Here is a 20,486-nt window from a genome sequence, read left to right as displayed (position 1 = left end):
CTCGCACCACGCGAAACGCGACGTGTTTCTTTTGGACCTACGATATTTGAAGCATCCACCCTGGCATCGACCACCAATCGTAAAAAGGTTTCGATCAATTTTTAAGTGGCCACCGAACCAGCACTACTCTCTCTTCCTGTCTCTCTTCTCTTTCTCTCTTTTGATCTTGTTTCTCATTCCCTTCCATTCCATATCCTCGCCCCCGCTTCGGAAACTAACAAACAACGTTCGCCCGGTTTCTCTGCCGTCGTACTCTCGATCTGCAGATCGCGGCAGATCGAGAGAGCTCCAGATACGTCCGATGCTCAATAAGCCTCGCTGATTCATGCTCGTTCGGCCGACAAGCGACTTTCGACTTGATCGATGGGAACTCGAAATAGTTTGTAACTTGGTGGCTACGGTCGCGCTGTGGTTTCGACTTCGCAGAATATATTCGCGCACCTCGCTTCGCTTCGCCCCGCTTCGTCCTCTTGTCCCATTGGCTTGCCTGCCTGCCTGCCTGCCTGCCTGCCTGCCTGCCTGCCTGCCTGCTTGCTTGCCTGCCTGCCTGCCTGCGCTCCGTTCTCGCCCTCGAGGAAGCGGGCATTAATTCATATTAAGTGTCACTTAATCGGGAACTTCGACGGGAAATAAGCGTTGGACCTCATCCTCCTTCTCTTCCCCTTCGCGTCCCTTCTCGTTCCATATCGGATGTTTGTACCACGATATGAAAGACGAATCACCCGCTTAATTGATGCATAGGTGATAAAAGAGACGTGCTGTATCTTTCAAAGGGTTCCTTCCGGAAAATTGTGACTTATTAGCCATGTAGTAAATTCGTGGAAGGAAGATTGTCCGTACAATCCTTCCTTCGTCTTTTATAATGAGCAAAACGTGACTCAAAGCAGGGATATTTAATCCATCTAACGATATTTTATACTCCAATTCTTTACGTTAAAAAAGACAAATTGTCTCCATCTATAGAAAATCCATCTATAGAAAAAATGGAGTTTGAGAATTTGAAAAACGAAAAATGCAATTTGCTTCATTTTTAAATTAATTTTTTTTTTCATTCAAACGAGTTATCTCTATAAATTTAATTGCTAATGAGAATAATAATACAAAGAGAACGTCAACATCAAATGTCACGCGCATTTATCTATAATCTCAAATTATAAATTGAAAAAAAAACACACTGTTCATATTCATATATAATCTATTAATTATCGCAAACGCAAGAATAATCCCAAAATATTTAGAGCTATTTTTGAGCAAAGTTAGATGTATCTTAACTCATAGCTAAACAAACGTTCGTAACAACAAAGTAATAACAAAGCAATTACATTTATCGTTACGACTTATTTCGCGTATGTACACACTTAATTCCTAATGTCGCGTCGGAAAAGATTCCTCGAACTGCAATTAATTTGTCGCTCCATTACGCGAGGATTCTTCTGGAAGTCACATTTAATTAAAATCGTTATAACGGCGATCGTGGATCGTTATAACTCCAATAATAGGCGCCGTAGATATCCAATGAGTTTTCCCTCGGGCAAAGATATACGCAATCTTACTCGGATGCCTTCTAGAAACGAACCTGTTATTTCTCAGCACACGTCTGCTTCGTTATCAACTAATGTTAGAACAGACTCGCAGTATTAAAAACGCTTGTCGATTGTGCTATGTGCCGTACCTTCAAAATGAAACTTGCCACAATCGCGAAATATCCAGTTACTGAAAATAAATCCAGATTAAGTTCCATAGTTCCATTTCCTTTCAAAGAATACAGTAAAGTTGTAAAATTATAATATCTATCAAAATTAAAGTTTAAAAGATTTAAACATCAATCGATATCGTATCTTCAATAACCATAGCAATAACAGCATTTGAACGAGAGACACGTACATCTCACTGTTTATTCTGAATGTCACTTATAAAATTTCTATTTTGTGCTTTATAATAACACGATATAAGTTTCTCAGAAAGATTTCTTTGCAATGAAAAAATGATTCTATACCTTGCTGCTTCGCATTAAGAACTTTCCTATCCGATTCGGAAATCAATTAGTGGCAGATTTAGTTTCCATGTAAGAGGTGAGTCGCGCGTCACCGATGCGCAATCTTATCGTCCGGAATAGCGCCTGGAAATGGCGGGGAAAAAGAAGTTTTAATTAAACCTAGAATAAGAGTTTAATCGAGCAAGAGGGATTAATTGCCCGGGGGGGATTAAAACGACTGTAGGGTCAAAGGGAACTGGCCAGTCTCTTCCGCGCAGCAGTATCGCGACTTCTGAAATACCTCAGGCAAAGCCATCCGTATAAATATGCGCGTGAAATCTCGCTGTGAATGTTCTATTATGTCTAATTAACGGGACGCCTGACTTCACGCGCACAATGAGTGCCAACGTGGGTCCCGCTTTTCATTTTCGAACTATCTCGTTCTATCAAATTCTTCTAATTCCTGGCGATCCGTAGGCGAAACGCGGCTTCTTTGTGCGGAGCACGCTAGAGTGAACAACGGCGATTTTAAAAGAACCTTGCGACTGACTCTCTCTCTCCCTCGTTCTCTCATAATTCGAAAGCTTCACTAGCGTTGTCTCGAGCATTCTCTTTGTATATTATGAATTAACTGTATAACTCTCGCCAGGCTACACATATTTTTTATCATCTTATTTTTTTTTTTATCGAACAAATTTCATTTCGCGATTCCCGAGAGACCGCACACGCAGCTGATGAGAGCGTAAAAATAGCCAGCGAATGGTTTCGCGAATCATTTTTAGCTGTACAGTCGCCGTCAGATTTTACAGAGTATTGTTCGATATATTGGCACCGTGCACAACATATACTATGTCAAACAATAGTATGCTTTACGGTGATTCGATTTATATCGGATTTTTTGCCGTGTGTTACACATCAGGCGCGCCGTGTGGCTACGGCATGTCGAAGTCTCGTGCAAAATAGATTCGCGTCCGTTTGCCAAACAAGTCTATCACTGCCAACGCGAACGGAAAATACATAGAGCGAATCCGTTGTTAGTACGATGACACGTTGCGTTTAATGTTTCATACGTTTACAGTGTCTCGATGACACGACGGTGTTAAAAATTTATTTACATATTTCTTGGTATTGTGTGCCATGGAATCCTGCAGCGTGTATGTAATTTATCTTACATAAAAAGAGGATACAACTTTCACTTTTTTTCGCAATCGTTAGTTAGGAGATTGTCTTGTTTCTACACGTTCTTATACATTTTTCTTTGTGGAAACCAAAAATTATCATAATAATGACGCTACATTGAAATAAAAAACAAAATTCTTATTCACATTTTGTTATAAAATCGCTGTCAGTTATGCTTTAATAATTTAAAAACTGATTCAAAGAAAAACTATCCAACTCTAAATTAATTCTTAAATGATTGAAGCATAATTGACAGCGATTTCATAACAGTGTGAATAAGGATTTTATTCTTTATTTCAATGTATTCAATTTTTCCTTGAGCGTAGCGTTATTAATTTTTAGTCTCCAGAAAAATACATTGAAAAATGTAGAAATAAAATGATCTCAAACAGTCGCGAAAAAAGTTATACTTTCTTTTATATAACGTAAATTATATGTTAAAACCATTTTTTAATTTAAAATCCAGCTCTCTTCACAAAATAAAATGTTACGGAAAACACAATAACAAACAAAGAGCTTTTCAGCTACAATCTTTTTGAGATAAATTCAGGATTAAATACAAATAATAAAATTTCAATCTTCTGCAGTTAATTTCAAGCCCTAATTTAAGACTTAATTTAATTTAATTTTAATTTAAGTCACACGAAGGTGTTTAATATTGAGTAATGGAAGGTAAGAAAAACGTCCCAATTCACTCTAAATTAGTCAAAGAGTTTCTCTTCTACAAAGTACAAACGTAATTCTTGAAACATCTTACGTATCTCTATTGTACTTCGGCAATAATTTGTACGTATTTAAATATAATAATTTTCGATTATATTTCGATTAACGATTAGCGAAGAGATTTACGATTCTTTTTGATAACTCATTTTATGTGTGTGATATCCGTTATTAATTTTACATGTCACAAAATTTTACGGGAGCGGAAGACATTAGAGAGGTGGTAATAAAAATCTCTAAGCAAACATCACGGGAAATCGCCGATACGAAAGCAATCGGCAATCAGTTCGCGACTGTCTTTCAATAACGAAGAACGCCCGATGGTGGTATTTACAATTTATCGAAAGTTCGTGACGCGCCGTAGACTCTACCGGAAAGGGAGAGCAGTAAAGGAGAATTGAAAGCTCCGCTCGGTACAATAAAGTATCGGAATTTACAGAACGACTCTCCGCGACCGTACTGTGCCGCGACTTTTACTTCTGAATAAGTCGAGCCGTCGCGACGCGTTATTAAAGCGTATTCGAGTATTTGCTGTTTCAATATGCAAATCGGCGGGTGCGGTGCCCCGCGGGCGAAGAAACATCGTCGTTCTTTAAAGAAAAGAATCGCGCGAGAAGGGATAGCAAATATGGACACGCGAGCGCGCGCGACGTAATTCCATCAATATCATTCCTTTTAAATTTGCAAGAGAAAGAAAGAAAGAAAAGGAAAGGGAAAAAAAGGAAAGAGCGAGACTTTAAACGTGCAATTTCGCGCGCGCGGTACACAAGCGGAAAGTACACCGGCGAAAAGTTTCTCGAAAAGGATAAAAGGAACTGCCGCGGCCAACACTTTCAAACGACCGTATTTCGACCGGTATTATCCGCGAGGAATGAGAGAAGAGAAACGAACTGCCGGATGCCACAAATGAGACAGGCACTTCCCTCCCGAAGAAGCCCGGGAGTTCTTCTTAAGGAGATTGACCATCAACGTCGAACTCGCAGTCCAGAACCGCAATGCCACTCAGCGGCGTAGACACCGATCTGTACACCGTTCCGGGTCTGCCGGAACGGAACGGTGCACAGAAACTTTGATCCCACCTTAAACGAATCCACGAAAATTGCATTGTTGTTACAGCACAATTTGCCCGCGTGCCGACTATGACCTCATATTCGCTAGTTTCTGCTGAACTTCTCGCTGCCGAGGGTCGCAGTGGCAAATAGCTATTTAAGTTTGGTCCCCATAAATCCCATTAGTGTTATAAAAATTTTTATGTACTTCATTAAAAGCGCAGCAAACGCAATAAGTGTTCATTTTTATCCAATTGGAGTACCATGTGAAAGAATATTTCTTGTATTTCGCGTTGTTGAGACAAAGTTTCTCATTATTGCTGTTAGTAATTTAAAATTCCGTTTAATACTGAAGCGTGAGAAAAAAATTGCGTAGAAATGTATAACTGAAGAAATTTGTGTTATCGAGATAGAATTTTAAACCGTTATATGCGGACACATGTATAACATTAATAATCGATCGATCGCTTTTTTCTTATAGCAAATAAGAAGGGTCACCTTGTTAAATTGTCTTATAAGAAAAGAATAAATTTTTAAGAGATGGAGCCACGCGTAGCAATTTTTTACTGCAATTCAATCATTGTAATTCGGATCAATTCTGAGAATGATGCTCTTTTTGTTAGAACTGCGCATCCCTACACCAAATTCCAACTGTCTACTTTATTCGATCGTACATTTATCTGATTTAAATCGATTCCTTCGAGTGATACAGCTCGTCCGAGTTTTCTTTTCTGACGCAAACAAACCGCAGACACGTACATATTTTGTTACAATTAAAATGAATAGAAGAAATCCCAACGATTTTATCAACTTACTATTGTCTATCTTCTTATATGTCCAAGATAATAACATATTTTCAAACTAGATACACTCAAACACATAAATTCGATTGAAAGTTTTTGTAAACATTTTCATCAGATTTTTGGAAAAAATATATTTATCACAAATATATATATATATATATATATATATATATATATATATATATATATTTCATACTATAAGAATAGCATAAAATTTGTTCAAAAAATTATATCTTTGATATAAAAAATTGAATTTATATAAATCAAAATTTTGATATCAAAGATAAAAACATAAGATACATAAGATATTTCCTATTAATTAGCACTGGGAATTAAAATTATTTCAAAATTATTTCAATCTTTGATAATAAAGAAGTTTGAGATTACATTAATTTAATAGCTTTGGTTATTGTGTTGTATATAATAGGATTTAAAAGAATTGTTGTGCTTTGAATAGACAGTTTTCAATAAAATTCTGCATTGTGTCTTTTACTTGAGGTAACGTTTTCTTCGGCCAATCTTTCCAACAATTCAGAGATTGCGCAGCGATGCGCGCAAATCGGACTTGAACTCCGTCGGAAGACGACTTTTTTTCGTCACAGTCATTCTAGATCGTTAATTTGACGTATAGAGAGAGAGAGAGAGAGAGAGAGAGAGAGAGAGAGAGAGAGAGAGAGAGAGAGAGAGAGAGAGAGAGAGAGAGAGAGAGAGAGAGAGAGAGAGAGAGACGTATAGAGTCCAACGTCGAGAATGCAAGTATAGACCGTATGTACGTGGTGCGGTTTCAATGCGGTGGAGATCCCTTTCAAGTTGCACCGGCAGAACCTGAACGACATTTAACCGGAAACTTGATATCGGTGGACATTCATCGTTGTGAGTTCTTTCAATTGATTGTGCTCGGTACGACAATAAGGATCAGCGACATCGTGGAGCGTATATCGTGGGGTGGAAGAAACGACAGTAAGCGCTATAAACGCGAGAAAACGGAGCGGAGCTTGTCACTCTTTGTGTATAATCGTGTCATATTGTGTCGGACAGTCTGAATATTTCGATTTATCACCCATTCAGAAGTACGCAATAAAATCGAGAGCGTATTGCATCGCAGATTACAAGGAAGAAAAAGAAGTAAGGGATACAATAAAGTCCTATTAATTATCTCGATGGCAAAAAACCACCGATTTTGCTGATGACTCCGGCTTTTAACTATCGGAGATTCGCATGTCGATCGGTCGAGCATGTTCGGCTTGAATATTCAAATCGCTTTTCAATGCGAACGCTGGTTGAACGATGTTGCGCCTCTATCCGGCAGGACGTGAATCAATGAGCTTCCATTATTATTTACTTCGGAAGATTGATCATCCCGAGTTTTTAACGTTCTTATCAACGTCCCGTGGTGAGCGGCGAATATCGAAAGCTGCCGAATTGAGGCAATTACCCACATGATTTATTACGTGTCGCGACAATTTCTCATATTGAGGCACGCATTAAAGATATATATTCTCGTAATATTATAAATATTCACTAGAAAATATTACATAAACAGTTTAAGTTCAAATATTATTTGAAATAAAAAATTTCCATCACAAATGGTAATACAAATATGGAAATACTAGAAAGCTAATTTTGAATTCAAATTACTCGAGCCGATTGTGAATTTAAATTTTGCGATCAATTTGTTATAATATTCCAATATTGAAATGCTGTTTAATAAAAATCTGTTTTTACAGTATTCGCGATTACATATTTACAAAGATTAAAAGGGGGTTTGAATCACATTACATTCTATGGTTTATATTACAATACCATCGTGACTATAATAACGTGAAGCAACGTTGAATTTATGTAATATCTTCGAACATGATCTCAGCTACATGAATTGCACATTGGAGTGACATCACTGACGTCGTATTGACACTTGGATACCCAGATGTCGATACTAGACGCCTATAATCTGATTCATAGGTAATAGTATGAAACTTATCATGAATAAATATTCTAAAATCTTTGCATTTTTCTCTCATTATTCAAGTTTCATATAACGTAAAGATATCACATATTTACTGAGAGAGAAAAATAAGCCATAATTTTTATGATAAGCCATTGTAGTGTACAAATTCGAGAGTTGTTAAATCTTTCAAATTTCGCTAGAAATAAATCGATACTGTCTTATAAATTTCACGAGCCTTCGTTTAAATAAAAATAAACGCCTGCGGCGCACGTAGCAAAGTTTCATTAAGTTTTCGAAAAGCTCGCTTAATGTTTGTCTTTGAAAGAACTACTTCGCGGGACAAACAGACCGTCCCGCGAGGATAAAATGAGCTGCACGAAGCTGCAAGGTTTTTCTACATTTTGAAAATGTAAAAAAGTATCCTCGGCGACACAACAGTGCTTAAGAAAAAAACAAATAGCATAAAAGCTCGCGAAGATATTAAATATGGAAAGAAGTTACACTATATTTATACGGCTTGTAAATGCGCACGTACATATTTAAAAAAAAATTCACACGCTGCATTTTATACACGCTTTTCTGTCTATATTAATTTATATGATTTGACACGCGCAGAATTGTGTTACACATTTCGCGTTTGTTAAATATAAGGACAAATGGCAAATTAATATTAAAAGAATAATTGTGTTCCTACCAAATCCATTCGGTGAATCGGATCTTTTAATAAATGAAAAATGCCTTTGCAACATTAAATATAATTAATATTCTTATCTAAATATAAATAGAGCAGCACGAAAATTTTTCAATAATATTATTGTTTAATTTTTTTAATATCTAACAATTACATGAATGCTATTATTTTTTTTAGTATTACTTACACGTAACTTTATTAATTTTGTAGTTAAAAACATTTAATTTATTCGAAAATTTCAATTTCCTCGTTTAACGCTATTCTAATTAGATAGAAAGGAAAACACTGAAGAACAAACTGAAAATGTGGTTGGCGTAGTTAAAAGCGAACTTTCTTCGATAAAACGATCCAAACTCCAATTCGGTAATTACTCTTCTCGTTTTATTAATAAACTTAACACTTGTTCTCCTTTCATCGTCGTAATCCAACGCGATGATTGACCCCCCCCCCCCCCCGATATAGAGTTTCATGGACAACAGAGACTGTCGGAAAGTCTATATAGAGAGATCGCGCTATACTTAGTAAAATATCACTACGCTAATTGGCTCGAGTTTCCACGGATCGTTTTTAATTACGCGATAAATGATTTCGCGAGCTTTTGACGAAGATATTTTGCGATGCTCAATCTTGCTTTTCATGCTAATACAATGACGACAACGACGACAACGACCATAACGACGACATCGATGGCGCGGATGTCCGTGTTACGATACAGACTGCTAATTTTGAAACAATGGCCCATCGGGAGCCTTTGTTCTGCCGTAAGGTAAAAAAAAAGAGGAAAAGGAGAAGAGCAGCAGCAGCAGCAGCAGCATCAGCGCGCGCCAGCACTCGGCATGTTTTCGTCTCGCAGACTAATGAGCGGCGTGTCGCGCGGATAACGCGGGGAGCGACTAATCTAATATCGAAGCGAAATTACGCATAAGGGATGCAAATCCCCGTCGGTCCTCCGCCTGCTCTCGTCCGTTGGCGCGCGTCCTAATAAACTCCTTTCATTAGAGCCACCCCACACCGTGCCACACGCCGAATGAACAAACTGTGCAGTCGTAACACTGCCTTGGCGACAGCTGTGGGACGAAGTGGCTTGCGCACCGGTAGTCTCTCGGCCTCTCGCGGTTTTCTCTCCGTTCGATGTCCTTGTTCGTTTCACCCTGTCCCTCGCTCTTTTCAACTTTCTTCCTCTTTCTCTTTCGTCTTTCTCTCGCATCCTCCTGCGCTATCCATGTTCGAGTGTCCCTTTCTCGCAGCCGTCGACACATTGGCGTATCTCATTCTTCTTCCCTCTCTTTCTTGCTTTCTTTCTTTCTTTCAAGTTTACTTCTTTTTGCCCTCAACTACGTTACTGCGAATCTCCGCTGTGTCTCCGCTGTCTCGCTCACATTCTGTTTCTTCTCCGCTTCAGTCAATGATCCTGGTGTCTCTCTATCCTCATTCCTCCCGAGGTCTTTATTGCGCCCACGCTCGCGAGTTACGCCGCGAGCTGCAGCCGCGATGAGTAAGAGCGCGCACAGAATTCTCCGCTCGCTACCTCGCTCTTCAGTCGAGTCGCTGTGCCACCGACCGAACAAATATCAAATAAATGAGACGACTGTACGAAACCTCGACGTTTTAATTACTGGTGTTTAGTCGCGGCACACCGGGAGTCAAGAGCTGTGGCCTCGCTTCGCTCATGTCGCTGGTACTCCTTCTTTTCCTCTATCTCTTCTTCTCCTCTCTCCTCTTCTTCGAAGAACACTCACCGCTGCTGACGCACCAACGATGTTCTCTCTACTTTTTTCCCTGAATGCCGTCGTAATGCCAACTTCGCCGCATCTCAACACTAGTCGACTTTTGGATGCACGTGTTTTTATTACACGTACAGTTCATTATACCCGCCCTGGAAAACTGACCTCTTGGAATGCACAACAGCACGCGAGGCGCCAAGCCAAGCTTTCGTTCAGTTGCGCGCGCGCGTGCGTGTGTGTGTATGCAAGTGTCCGTATATGTATTAACACCGCGATTATACAGAGATAACATTTCGTTGGAGATGGTTTAATTGCAAACTGTGAATTCTGCATACTCTTGCGAAATACAATCTGCATCGCATTCCATAAATAAAAAAAGATTCTTTTGGAAAATAGGACAAACACAAATGGATCGCACACTCGCGTTATTTTCGCCAAGATTGTTTGTCACGCTTCGGAAATATTTAACGATCAGAGCGATAGTACATATAAGCAAAAATATGGAACATATTGAATGTTTTCCCCTAGTTATAAATTGCTCCATGAATTTAGTATTGATTTTCTCGTAGAAAAATATTCGGTTGAACGATATATTCAGCCTCCTCCCGTAACTTCATTTGCAAATTAAATGTTCTCCTATTTATTTATACCACATAATTTAGTTTGCTAATTTTTTTTTTCAAGAAAAATTTTTCACCAAATATCAACTTTCTTATATTTAATTTTCGATATTAATTTTCAATATTTGGATAAATATAACTTTAAAGTGAGGTTCTTTTAACTGTAGGTAAAATCTACAAATCAACAGACGTAGTTCCATAGAGTAGTTCCATCTTGTTGAAATTGGTCAAATAAATCGTAAACGAAGAGAGGGAGTAATAATTCCGAAACACAACCTCTACTCTAAGTCTATATATCTTTTTTCGACTATTGGCATTACGGTGCTGTGAATCTGCACAATTTGCAATGGCGAACTTTTACGCTGTGTTGTTCCACGGACATCAGTCATCAGGGAACGACGCGCTTTCTCGCTGGCCAGACTATCATGTGACATTTCGGCATTGATAAACGATAATAACATATTTCAGCGGACTGAATTTTTTCGACGGGTTTTAGGTGCGAAGCTCGCGGTTAAAAAGCGTGCGGAGAAAAATACGTCATAAATGCGCGATGAGAACTCGATAATTAAAAAGAGCCATGCATATTTCAATACACGTAGTAACGGGACCGTAAATTCAACATGACAGTTTGAAAATGATGTGGAACATATCGGTGAAATTTAGTGATTTGTTATGTTTTATCACTATGTTTACAGAATTTTTTTTTTCTTTTTTTTACGTAGGTTTGCATAGTACGCACCCTTATGTATCGCAATTTATTAGAGATTCTTTTATTTTTCGTGAAGATGCGTTTCCGGTACTGCGCAATGTAACTTTTCAAATTCCAGCTTCGAAGAAAGCTTCCAATAGACGTCGACAGCTTTGCATACAATATTTCGAGTATGTCTAGACTGCGAGTAAACCGCGCAAAGTACGAGAGAAACTTCTTCCTTATACTTGCTGCTGAGTCGTCACCTGCTGACTTCGATTTGTCGCGGTCGCGAAACAGCACTTAAAAAGAACAAAATTTTTCAGAAAACGATAAAAATATATTTTTGTGGAATTGCTAGCGATGAAGATTCTGCGTGAGGAAAAGTGCGGAAGAACATCGAAAAATAACGAAGAGCGATATTGACGTAAAATAAAATCCCGTTAAGTTAATTGCAACGATAAAAAGATAATCCTCAGCTATAATTAAAAGTGTCATCGTGTAGCTAGTCGCTTACACTCTTGTCATATGTATGAAATTGAATGTATCATTTCCTTCTTTCGCTAATATCGATCGTGGTACTGTAGAGTTGCTTCGCTGCCCTTAATAAATTCCAGACAGAACGGCGGCACTCGCGACGTTATACGAACAGACGGGGAAAGTTCGCAGACGATAACGTCGATAAGATCTCGCAGTAGACAAAATCCATAATTAAGGCTGGCCAGAAGCTTACAATTACGCGGCTCGGTGGATCCACAGCGAGCTGAAACTACGCTGCTCTGTTCTCGCCGCATCCGGTATAACGTTGATTTACCTTTGTAAAATTAGCACTCCATTTTCAGAATTTCAATATAACTATAATATTATAGTTCTATCCACTTTCGTAATAGAATTCTCAAATCATTCATACGTTATTATAGAATTTTAGCGATTAAATATAAAATTTGATATTATATATGTATCTCATATTGTATACATAGCTTGGGGAATGCCAATTTTACATGGTTAAAATGGACTGCTAACTTCACAAAGGTTATAGCAAATCGGAACCGAACGCACGCAAAATCGATAAGTACACTGCGTTTTAAATTTAAATTGTTAAATAAAAGCTTACATAAAAGGAACACCAATGTAATTAATTTCGTTTCCAGCTATCGAAACAATTCACAGCAACGTAAAATAAACAGCAAAAGTAGAATATATATTTATATATTAAAAAAGCAATTATGCTTGAAAAACTATTAAAAAAATAAGTGCAATATTTTTATGGCAATTCATTAAACAGTTAATTAAAATAAGTTTTGTAAGGCTAACTACAATATTATTTCCTATGAATAAAACCTTTTTATACCTGTTCATGTATTTTTTGTGCTACGCGCGGATCTAAAGCGCCCATTGAAAAATCTGCCACTGGCAGAGTATGGAGCGACCATAAAGCGATATTAAATTGATATAGAGAATTATTTTTATTTTCCCGGCAAAACTTCGCCGCCGAATTAATTCAAATCTATGGTCCCGCACTGCGTGTATTATAAAAGTTTCGGAACGCAAACTTCCTTCTCTCCTCCCATCGCACCATCGCCTCTGCTATCGTCGTCGTCGTCGTCGTCGTCGTCGTCGTCGTTGTCGTCTCGTTCTCTGTACGTGCTCGTATATATGCAGAGCCTCATAAAACCGAGCAGGACTTTTTGTATTCATATACGTGACTGCAACTTTCAACAGGAAGGGTCGAAAAACACGAGTTAAGTAGATTCAAGGATTCAGTGTCTCGCGGGGTTGTTTTTCTTTTCTGGTAACTTTACACATCAAAGTGCAACCTTTTCGCGAAGAAGGCGCTCGATTGAATCTATCTATTTGTCGCGAATGTGATTGTTTTATTTTCTAATTATTATTTTAATTATTCTTTTAAATATGTAATTGTTCATTTAAAATAATTAGAATATTGTCAGAATTGTTATACTATTATAGTGAACTAAAATTGAACTAAAATAAACCATAATCTCAAATTTCAATTGCTGAAGATGATATTAAAATCTGAGAATCACTATTACCAAATTTGAATTAGAAAAACTTTCTTTACCAGACTTTACACTTATTATCGTGCAAAATATAAAGGCAAATGTAAATGCATGGCCACGTGTGAATTTATAAAGAATCGGCAAATTTTTCAAAAAGTCCGAAAGTTGTAACTTCAAAAGAACAATTGAAAAATATCTTTCCGAATTCGTATCTCGTGCCTCCTACTTTTCTCATTCTCATGCGATAAGAATAGAACCCAATGTCGGCCAAACAACATTAGCCATGTTATATTTTTACGCGATGCGGCATTATTTTTCGTACAAAGGAACAATGAAAGAGTGCGCACGTCATTCGGCATATAAATCAGACTTATTTATCCAGTTACAAATAATATCGCCGGACGATAGGCAGCGGTTCCGGCGATATTATTTGTGGAAAATCCAGAGATGGTGATCGCGACTGAATTCATACCTCGCCACGATATTGACTGTTTGCGCGCGAGGGTTTAATTCCGTATTTCCGGCGCGGAACCCATACACGCACGAACGCACATCGATATCGACCGATACGGTCGATGTGTATTTGCACGGCGGGGCGCTGTTTTTTATTATATAAGCAAACAAAATATCGTTAAAAAAATTTCGTACGAGCGAATATTTTACCGATCGGAGGATGTTACTCGGAATTGTAAGCATTTTACTTCCGAGGAGCTTGGTAAATTAGAAGCTTTAACGCATTTAAATTATACACCGTCGCGTGAGCATTTGCCATGTTTATTCGCCAGCGAACGGCAAGGAAGTCGCATACAGGGGTATAATTAAGAGAAGTATTTACTTTGTTAATAGTAAACGTCGCAGATTAAATTATTCGTGCCGATCGAATTTTGTATTTACTCTTTCTATTGCAAACGTGGCTCCATTCTACATATGATATAGATATAATATTTTCTCATGTGCAATAAAAGAATAAATTCCGAATCTAATATAACAAATTCGGTTTTAACAAATCTAGTTGCTCCAATTCGGTCGAAAAATTTATATCTTTTTTCTTCCTGTAAAATAACTATTTCTTTATCTGCTTTTTTAAAATTATAATATAACATTAATAATATAACGCGTAATAAAAACGTTGGAATTATATAATTATTCGAAAATTCAATAATTTATGTTCTATTGCACATTTCGCTGATACAAATTTTTAATTCTCTCATTTTATATTTCGTTGCATATAAATTATGTATATGCTAATTAATTTATTCTTTTATTTACAGAGAATTTACAGACAATGCATAAAGAAATTATTACGTCTTATTATGGTTGCTGTAATGAACTTAGTTTCAGTAATGAATTCAGTTTGATTATATTTTACTTAATTGTTATATTTTACTTTAATAATGCAGAAAGCAAGAGCTAAATATGAAAACAAGCGATATGCAAAGCAATTTCGCGGATATTTCGGTAACTAAGGATTCGGTTATTTAAGGTTCGCGAAAGGTAGGAAAAACCAATTTGTTGCTCATAGCATACGCATACGCAGTCTCGTTTTCTTCGAGAAGTTGTTGAGTTTTGAAAAAGCTTGGCCAGGCAGCGGGAGTGGAGACCGGCATATTGCGGAAGCTGTCGAGTATATTTATGGTACTCGGGGCATTATTTGTGCGTGGAGAGGGGTCCGTTATAGGGACGTCGAGTGCATCGCTAATATTGGCACACCGTGCCGGCGCTTGGTTGAGCACAATTGGAGCATTGTGTAAGTACAGACTGCAGCCTCATCAATTACGCGTTCAATTAGCAGAACTCGAGCGAGCGAGAGGAACTGAGTGCAGCCTAGACGTCGTTGTCTCGAAAATCCTTCGCTGCACACAGAAGATCTGGCCGTAAACGGTGGTCTTAACGTTTAATTAATTACCGTCGGGTGCAAGCGGAGCTTTATCGTCCTCTTTGCCGCAGAATCGCCTCGTTATCGACGCGTTCGCGCGCTTGAAACCCCGGTCACGCACTTATCGGTATTTCCCGGACCGGAGTGGAACATGGCGTGTACGTGACAAAAGATCGTAAGAAACGAGCATTTCTTCATTTCATTACGACCGTATGTGGGAAGGCAGGATCCAATTTTGTTCTTATCGATACGATACGAGTAGTTGTAAATAAGAAATGTAAAAAATGTGTAAGCATACATTCTTGACAATTTTGCGCCTTTAAAATATCGGTACTTCAAAAGGACCGTCAGAGAACAAAATTCGTAACTACTCTACAAGGATATAATTACCGTTGCAAATTTCTCCAATACATTTGCTTATTTGAGAGTCTTGGACATTTACAAATTATTTCAATTATGTAGAGTGCAGAATATATTGCCAATAACAGTTTTGTGTCGATTGCATTATAATACATGAAATCCGCGTGTCCACCGTCAGAGTATTAATATAATAAAAGCTCTATCTCTCTCTCTCTCTCCCCCCCCCCTCTTTTTCTCTTTCTCTCTCTCTTTCTCGTATTTCAATTTCATCCAAATCAATATCGGAAAGCAATATATATAATATTATTTCTCCTCGTTCTATGCACCATTCCAAATATGAAACTCGCCGACTAAAATTCGGGTGCGCATTCATGCGTACAATAGAATGATGGAATTCGCCATTTTTGCAAGAGTCAAAGCGCTGATTGACAAAATCAAGTCCTATCGGTTTTAAGCTTACTGCGAGCGTTAGCAACTGCAATTAATTCGACCGGTGAAATTCCATCGCGCAACGAATACTGCCAAGTGCGCCAATTAACGCACGATAGACGACCCGTTCTCATCAATATCGCTTCGCGAGAATTTCGTCGTGTTTCGAAAACGAATTGTTCCATCACCGTTATCGTAGTCGTCATCGCTGCTACTGCCATCATACCACCGCTACCGACCATGAGAGTAGTAATCCGAGAATATTAACCGGGTCTATTGGTAACAATATCCCAAGTCCCGGTAGTGACTAACTGATCAAACATAGCCTCCGGGTTGAAGCAACGAAAAGAGATGGAGGGTTCTTTCGAGTTTTTCCATCCCTCGGTAATATCATCCGTTGATGTATCACGTGTGCGCAAAATCGTCACTCGCCCCAACGTCGGTTTCGTATCGCCGTCGTATATGCATGTCCTAACTCTTGTAGAAGAGTAGGTGCACACGAGTGACGGGGACGTCTACCTCCTGGTGCACTCGGCGGTCGAGGGAGGATTGCCAATATTGAACGAGTTTCGACGCGTTTATTATCGGGAGAACGAAGCGGGCGAAAGTAATTCTTGATTTATTGCCACACGACCGTCGATATCGCGTAGCTGCCGCGGAATTTAATCGCAATTAGTTCCGGCCTCTTGTTTCCTCGCAAGCATATTCGCACGCTGTGCAACAGCGTGCGAATAGACTCGCATCGCACGGTATAATTAACAAGAGGGCATTAACAATAATAAGTTTTCTTTTCGATCTTAAATAAATTTCTAGTGTATTATATGATTAGCGAAAAAGAAATGATACGTATTTCTTATATGTGTCATAACGCAAGTCTAAAAACATATCCCTTTGAAATTAACTTGATAGCTTCGATCTTAATTGAATACGTTTCACATAAAATTTTACACAAAGTATATATTACAAAAAAAACATTTTACATAAAATGTACTTAAATTTTTTAAAATATTTACTGTACGATTTCTATAACATCGATCAACAACAAAAAATATCAAATTAATTTTTAAATTCATTTTAATTTTTTTTTACTAATATAACCTTTCTTTTTCTTTTTTATTTCGCCTACAGGATATATCTTATCAAGCTTATTAAGACAGGTCGTTGCAAATGTTTTGTAAATATTTCCTTTGTCTGGGGTCTTTCTTATTTTGTGGTTCGTATTTTAAAACACCTACAGTTTTTAATGCCTTGACAGTAGATTTCCTGCGATTATCCCTTTTCTTATGTCTGCTGTTAAAAGGGGAAAGGGAAAACGTTCTTAGGATTTTCTTAAAGGAGTGAATGAGCAGTAATAAAGAGACCTGCTAAAAGCTTGTTTAGGGACCTGCTAAGAGCTAGAAGAACATATAATAATATATGCAGAAAGCTGCTAAGAGCTAGAGAAATATATGTATAAATGTATAGATAGAATGTTTATATACAATCTCCAAGTATTCCAATAAACTCATAAATGGAATTTAAAAACTTGTTAAAAACTAGAGAAATATAAATGTAAAAATGTAATTCAATCAACGTGATACAAGCTTCATGAAATTTATGAGTAATATCTTTATAAAATATGGTAATTACAAGATTAATTCCAAATGGATGAAATATAACTGTGAAAAGAGAAATGCAAAGAAAGAAAAATTAAATTTACATAAAAGTTTAAGAACCTACAAATATATCTTTGACGAAAAAAGGAAACATATGCAGAGATCTAAACAATAGTCATTATCTCCGAAATGATGACAGATGTAGCAAAATGCCACAGAACCATGTCGATTCTTCTCGACAAAACCTACGAGAAAGGTTCTACGCATTAAAGCCATATTTATCATCGTTATCGAGAAAGCGATCCTAACGTCTAAACTTTAAGGTGCGTAACTTTTTTTTTATCAGAGACAAAAGATTATCGTGAAGTATAAGAAATAGTGCAGAACTAATTGTTTAGAGATTTATATCAATCATCTTTGAGAGTTTGAACTACAAAAATACGAACTAACTGATCTAAGTTTTTACTATAAGTCATTATGAGACGAATTATACTTAATAGCGAATTCGAAATTCATCATTGATATCACAAAGAAGGAAAGAAAGGTTTTAGTATCGTTAATATTTCACTTTGGCCAACATTTTACTATCTCTCCGAGATCATAGATACGAACAGAGACTTTCTGACTTACAACCCTTTTTATAGTGCAAGGGACCTGCAAAAAAATGCATTCTAAGATACCGCCGTGGCGTCGTTCCATTGGAATTTGGATTACAGGTTGGTATCTTTATTGCTACAACGTTCGCATACAGAAAAATAGCCGCGGCAATAAAGGTACATGGTAAAAAAGTGCCAACGATGTGCGCACGACTCAGTGTATATTATCCATATAGTAGAATTTTTCATTGTGATATCGAGAATCGATGGAATTTAATATTAGTTTATTATATAATATCTCTGAAAAACAGAAACGGTGAATTCTTCGCGAAACAATTCCGTCTTCGCAAAAATGGCGTACGCAGTTTATAATGTTCACAAATTTTGTATTTGCAAGTTGTACACTGTTTATTTTCGTTTGCACGATGCTTATTACTTCTGCAGATGCGGAGAGGATTTAGTGTTTTTCGCGCGCTTGACAAAATGCAAATTTTCGAGAACGTAGTATTATTTAGGTTTTTACATCTCGACCGCGACAGGTGGAAAAAAATGTGAAAAATCCTGTATGAAATTTAAAAAGTTGTCAACGTTTCCTCACACGTTATACACGGCTAAAATCTCTTACGCGTTACAAAAATTTATTTTTAACAATATTTTTTATCTCTAACTCTACGGTTTTTAAAAAATAATATATGTAAGTGTGTTAACGTTGTAGCATTCATACCATAACGTGAGCGGTGTGAATCTGATTACAAAATATACCATGTGAAATATATAAAATGCGTAAGTTTTCTAATTACTCTCCCATTTAAATAAGTTGAAACTGTGCAAATGTTTTTATAATCTAAATCCAAAAATATTCATATATGATTATGGAGCAGGATTACGGAACTGTCGGAACAACGAGGAATGCAATAGATCAAAAGGAGATGTATTCGCGTATGATTTAAATAAAAGATAATCTTCGCTCGAGAGAATGTGCTCGAGAGAATCCACCACATCGTTCGGAAATACGAATGATGTAATAACGGCGCGACGACATTTCCAACGGAGTCTCTTTCGTCGGTGTGTTATTTCGAAAAGATAGCGAACTTGGCGTTTTCCGCGAGCGAGAGACCCCTTAATATGACAATCATTCTCGAGGCCAGCTGACGCGCGACAAATTCTCGGCACGAAGAAGAATGAGAAAAAAGTACGGATTAAACGGGGTCGAGGGCATTTCTCTCGAGCACGAGCTCACGGCCACAAATCCCTCCGGCGACGCTAAACATTATTTCAAACGACGGTCGGCGTTCTACTCTTCCGGCGCATCCTGACGGTCCAACGAGCGAGGTAAGCGCTCCGTTATGCTCACTCCTCTTTAAATTCATACAAGACAGAGTTCTCTCTCTCTCTCTCTCTCTCGCTAGCTCTCTTTATTGATGGCGGGACGCTGAAAGCATCACGTCAGAACTGATTCCGTGATCCAAAATCGTTCTTCGCAGAATAGAAGTTGAAAGTCCACACGCTCACCGAACATGGAGAATTAGTCCTGACCGTACTTGAGCGAGGGGCCAACAACAAGTGGTTGTGTCTAGTTAACTCGCGGAGTCGTTGTCGGAGACAGTTCGGAAAGACATCCGCTGTCGGTGAAACAACACGGATGGCGCGTTGAACAACGGCCGGCACAAACAATCTAGGATTTAGAGTATCGATTCCTGGGTGTGTCTTGGACTCGAAACAGATGTAGTTCGCAAGTGAAAGAGCCACACACAGTCCGTATCTCTCTCTCTCTCTCTCGCTCTCTCTCGTCTGCGAGATGAGACTGGTAGAATAAATCTTTCTTTCTCTTCTTCTCGTTCTCTCGTTCTCTCTTCGGCAGAGTTTACGAATTGTAATATCAATATCTGTTCACCTGTTGCCGTGCGCAACCCAATTGTCGGTTTGCTGGCGTGTATTCGCTCGGCGCATTTATTCTGACTTAATGGAGCGCGAGCTGTGCTTCGCGGGCGTGACGATACGCTAGGGAGTAAGAAAGTGGCTGAATCGTTCGGTTGCGAAAGCCCTTTGGTGGTATTAATGCATAATTGAATTCACTAATCGATACGTATTACGCGTTCCCTTTACAGAACCGCATTGAGTTGTGATTGAAGAGAATAATTAGAGACTAAATCTCTGTCGAAATAGTCAAATATGCATGATTGAGATACAATTATTAATCGGACAAAATACATTT

At 38.0% G+C, this 20,486-nt stretch overlaps 1 long non-coding RNA gene across 1 annotated transcript in view; it reads right to left on the bottom strand.

Annotated features, from left to right (window-relative positions):
- LOC147910626 (uncharacterized) overlaps positions 1–20,486 on the bottom strand; it is a 172,149-nt gene that overhangs the window by 124,996 nt on the left and 26,667 nt on the right. The window lies entirely within an intron of this gene.

This window comes from Acromyrmex echinatior, chromosome 2, assembly GCF_024713525.1.
Source record: "Acromyrmex echinatior isolate Ae372 chromosome 2, ASM2471352v2, whole genome shotgun sequence".
Classification (NCBI taxonomy): Eukaryota; Metazoa; Arthropoda; class Insecta; order Hymenoptera; family Formicidae; genus Acromyrmex; species Acromyrmex echinatior.
Note: the sequence above shows the minus strand (reverse complement) of the source record. Positions and strands in the feature narration are given on the sequence as shown.